Consider the following 5337-nt stretch of genomic DNA (forward strand, 5'->3'; position numbering starts at 1 on the left):
TAGTCCATGTGGTAATGGACTCGGTCAGTAGATCGTCTAACCAGTTATTGCTTCCCCCGTAAGAGAAAAGGGGAAGAGCCTTAGGTTGATCGCTTCTTTTGATACATTTGGCTTATGACAGATGTAATAAACCTCGTTGAAATTCATCATCTGAACTCATTCCCTCGAACAAGCCATTGTTGTTTGATGTGCCGTGAAATTATGGCACATTTGATACCTTTTTATGAGAAGTTTCACTTGTTTTTAAGCAAGGAAGTGTCGTTTGATGTATTTTTATTGTGATACAAGTAAGTGATAGGTTGAGGGACAAAAACATTGAAGTTGGAGGAACTGGCACCAAATAGAGGATGTACGCGCCGTATATGTGTATACAGACCGTATTCCTGATCGTAATTAAGGAGGTCTTGGACAGAATATTAAAGTTACTGATCTTTGAATTATGGAAAAGAAATACGGACCGTATTTTATTATACGGGCCATATTCTAGCTCATATTTAGTGGATATAATTGAGGCAAAAAGTCAAGCTTGAGGAGGAGAATATACGGCCAGGTTTTACGGACCGTATATTGTTATACGGGCCGTATCTTGTATCCGTAATTTGAAGTGAAGAAGGAAGACGTAAGTGATTCTATAATTTTATACGGTCCATATTTAATAATACAGACCTTATCTGATACCTCCAGGGGCAATTTTGCCAAGTGTAATTTTGTGTTTTTGAGACCTTATAAATAGTTTCTTGTAGGGTTTTACTTCATTATCAGTTGTCAGACTTGTGTTTTTAACTAGAGCATTAAATACTTCATTGTTTTTAGAGCTTTTGGAGATCAAGACAATTACTTTCATCTTATTTTAATCAATAGTAAGCAATATGAATTTTTTATTATTTTGTTGTTCGTTATTTTGTTATTTGTTCTTCATTATGAGTAGCTAAACTTAATACTAAGGTTGTAAACCCAAAGATGGGTGTTATGTGATTGGGAATTGAGATTGATATGTGCATAATGGATTGTTATGGTTTACTTATTCTTCATTATTCATTGTTAGTTGATGGTTGCAAATATTAACTTAAGCCATAAACCTTGCTTTATTTTGAAAAACAGGTTAGGGTTTGGTAAGAACAAGTAACAAGAACTCGGGACGTTAACCCTCATTTAATAGATTCACCTAGAGATAAGAGGAATTTACTTGGAACAATATTAACCGTTCTTCATATATATTCTTTTATATTTTGGAAAACCATAAAGAGAAATAGTCCTTAACTATTGGAAAATATTAGGGATTCAATTAGAGGTTAAGTGCATTCGTGAAACAATCTATTAGAAGTATATCAAGATCAATACCCATAGCATATACTTCATCTAAAGGGGGGACACAACCTTAGTTTATTTAATCATATTCATTACAGTCAAAGCAATTAGTTAATAAACAACAATCTTTTACAACTTCACGGAATATGAAATTAAGACCACAAGAAAGTATTCAACTACTTTAGTAACCTTTTCACACCCTATTCCCTGTGAGTTCGACCCCATCCTTATTGGGTTACTATACATAACATCGTCTGCTTTTCATCATTTAATAGGTGTAATTTGAGCATATCAAATTTTGGCGCTGTTGCTAGGGAATACGGTTTTGAAATTACTAAATATTTTGTGCTTTACTTAAAGTCTTGTTCTATTCCATCACACCTTGTTTGTTGTTTGCTTTGAACCAGGTGATCATAAACAACAGAGAAGGACGTGGAGCAAGTAATAGGAGTTTGCAAGCGCAAGACCCACCGGTGGAAGTGGAGGTTGAGAATGTCTTTGCGGATATGCTAGATGAGGTGGAATATGCATCCGCTATTTTTCCACTCAGGGTGAATGCTACAAACTGCAAGATTGACTCTACTATCTATTACCTACTCAAACCTGGGGGATACTTTTGGAACTCTACTGATGATGACCCTCACCAACATTTGAAGAATTTCGTGGGTGTGCGCGCCTAAAATATGCAAAATGTTGTCCCAGATGATGCTATTCGGCTAAGAGTTTTCAAATATTCTTTAATTGGTAAAGCAAGAGTGTGGTTTGAGAAGCTGCCCCATAACACTATTCATACGTGGGGAGAACTGGCTGCTATTTTTCTCAAGAAGTGGTTTTCACCAAGCAAGAAAACTGAAATTCCTGACAAGATATATGATTTCAAACAGCTTCGGGGGGAACAACTATTTGAAGCTTGGGAGAGATTCAAGGAATATTTGCAGAAGTCTCCAAATCATGGTTTTCTAGAACATATATTGATGGAGAAGTTCTATAGAGGGGTAGATCCATTGGCACAAGCATTGGCGAACAATGTGACTGGTGGGTGTTTTATGGACAAGACATGTGCACGAATCACTCAGTTGCTTTATAAGCTTACTACTCATAACAGAGCATGGCATCCGGGTGATACTAACATAGTAGCCTATAGAGCTCCAATGATCCATAATATTGTGAAGGAGAATTAAGAGTTGCTGCAGACTTTAGTTTAGATAGCAGCCAATATTTCTTTCTTTGACCAAGAGACTTGATAGAAAGGAAGTGAAGAAAGTTAATGTTGTTGAAGAGTTTTGGAATTGCCCAAGGGAATTTATGTAAGGACCCAATTGGTCGCTATGGTGCTAATGACATTTTGACCTCTGTTGACCCTTCTCTAGGTCATCGGGCGGCTTTTAGAGTGACTTTTGGAGTTTTAAGCCTTAAAGTGGGATTTGTTTTACCCAAAGTTGACTTTTGGATAAACAGACCTTTTTTTGAAATTTTGTTAATTTTGAGAGCTCTAGATAGTCATTTATGACTTCGCAGTATGTTCGTTTCGGTTCCCAATACATTTCGGAGCGTTTTAGGACTTGGATTGGAAAGTTGGCTCTATGCCATTGGGGGTAGACTTTGTCAAATAAACCTCTGTTGGAATTTCCAAGGTCGCGGATGAATTCATAGTGCGTTTTATGTGTGTATGCATATATGTTTTGTATCTATGAGGCCTCGGGTGAAAGTCGGATCAACTTGTGTTGGAAAACCCTTAATCTCCATCATTTCTCTTCATCACTTTCTAAGCACACTTTGGGAGAATAGATCAACTTGTGGACTGAATCTTCTTGGACGTAAGATCTATGACCCTAGAGTTCATCATTTACTTTCCATGATCCCTAATCCATGCTTAGAATCACTTGAATCAAAATAGAGAAGGTGAGTCTGTGATAAATTTCTTGAAATGGGTTTAGACTTCTAAAGTGGAAATTGATGGTGAAATTGACTAGTAAAACCGTAGAATTTGATGAATTCCTTGTTGTTAAACTTATTTCTTCCATTATTAGTGATTAATTTGAGGATTAAAGAATTAGCGTTCATACACAAATTTAGGGGTTTTGCTTTAAATCCGAATTAGGCTTAATCTTGAGTTGTTTTTAGAAATTGATTAGTGGGTTTGGTCACCTAAAGTTTTAATTACACGTTCCATCCTTCAATTTTCCATTTTACCCTTGTAAGCCCGTTTCCCCACTTTCTTGGGTTAGAATTTGACCTAACTAGAAGTATAGTAATATGGGTGTTGTTATTTGTGGTTTTTAATAGAGAATTCAATAATAAATAGAGTTTTAGTACTTGGAGGCGCTACGAAAGGGCAAGGCCAATGTGTGACAGTTTGTGGCTCCTGTTTGGCTTTTCAGGTAGATTACGGCTTACCTTTATCGTAAGGCTTCGGTTAGCGAATCATATGTCGAGTTAGTGATTATTGGAGAAAGCATGTAAACCTTTAGGTATGAAGTTCGGATGGAATATTTAAGTTGGTATTGTTGTTGTCGGCCTATAATGCCTGCTCAGTACGTGTTGTTGTACTGATTCTACCTTGTTGCATTCTATTCCGAGTGTAGAGTTCGTGGCTGGTTCGAATTTTGTGCTTCATGACTGAGTCCCAAGACGTCTGACGAGCATTCTAGGGTGAGCACTTGGATGGATTCGCTGTCCGGATGGCTCTATCTATTCCTATTTTTATATTCTATCATTTAGATAGTTATGTATGGATAATTGAGACTTATGATTCCTAAACATTATGTACTGGCTCTTGTACTATTCAGATCAGATTTTGGGATTTGATGTATCTTCCGCACTTATTATATTACCTATTTAAGTTAGACTTATTATTATTTAATTCTGGGTGATTGGATTTACTTTATGTATTGGTATCAGAGCACTAGGCTACTCGGTCTATAAGTACAAGAGTATGTCTAGTAGAGTCTTGCGGATCGGTACAGTGAGCTCTGTACCTATCAATGAGAGGCTACGGGACATTTAGGAAACTTCACATTCTTTCATTCCTTTGTGCTACTTTATTCAAATTGGTATCTGTCTTTTTTCCAATTGGTATCTGATCCAATTCTATTCTCTCACAGATGATGAGAACACGAGCTACCATTACTAGGGATGAGGTGCCTGAGCTCGCTGCTGGGGAAGGCACCAAAGGAACGAGCACAGGTGAGAGGTTGCGGCTGAGCTAAAGGCCATGGTGCTGCACCTGCCAGGGGTGAGGCCCCTATGGCTGAACAGAAGCGAGCATGTTCAGCTACTCCAGAGCGTTAGCCCGAGATAGGACAGGCAGCCGGGGGAAGGTGAGCGGCCATATCAGACACAACCCGATGCTATGTCTGATCCGGAATTCTAGGATATCATAGCCCAAATACTTCTTCATCTTAACAGCCAGCATGTCGTAGGGGATGCCAGTACTTTAGGTGGTTTCCAGACTCGAGTGGGGTACGGACTCCCGAGCAGGGCCAGACTTTGGGGATGCATCCTGCTGCTACCATGGCCCCGCGATTAGGTGGTTTTTCCAGTCCTTGACGGTGCTCCGAGACCTATGGCAGTCCAGCCTTTGACTATTGAGGATCAGGAGCTTGTTGGGAGGTTCTTGAAGATGGAGCCGCCCAAGTTTTGCCTTGCGTAGTTAGGATTCATACAAGTTTATTATGGAGATGCATGAGAGGCTCTACAAGATGCGTATTGTGGAGTCTCATGGGGATGATTATGTGTCAGTTCAGCGTTGTGACGCCGCGAAGACTTGGTGAAGGATTTTTATTGAGAGTAGACCCATTGGTGCACCTCTACTTACTTGGACCTAGTTCCACCAGGCTTTTTTGGAGAAGTACATGTCGCGTACTCTGAGGGATGAGTGTAAAGATGAGTTCCTTTATTTGCGATAGCGAGGCATGACCGTGTTAGAGTATGAGGCCATAATTTTGATTTAGGATAGGTATACTGCTCAGTTGATTCCCACAGAAGAGGAGGGGGTTTGTAGGTTTGTTAGTAGACTTGTATATCCAT

At 39.0% G+C, this 5337-nt stretch overlaps 1 non-coding gene across 1 annotated transcript; it reads right to left on the reverse strand.

Annotated features, from left to right (window-relative positions):
• Positions 1 to 2160: 2160 nt before the first annotated feature.
• On the reverse strand, positions 2161 to 2266 carry LOC132038737 (small nucleolar RNA R71). The gene has a single exon (XR_009410220.1). It is a non-coding gene; the product is annotated as a small nucleolar RNA R71 (small nucleolar RNA).
• Positions 2267 to 5337: the final 3071 nt, after the last annotated feature.

This window comes from Lycium ferocissimum, chromosome 11 (assembly GCF_029784015.1).
Source record: "Lycium ferocissimum isolate CSIRO_LF1 chromosome 11, AGI_CSIRO_Lferr_CH_V1, whole genome shotgun sequence".
Taxonomy (NCBI): domain Eukaryota; kingdom Viridiplantae; phylum Streptophyta; class Magnoliopsida; order Solanales; family Solanaceae; genus Lycium; species Lycium ferocissimum.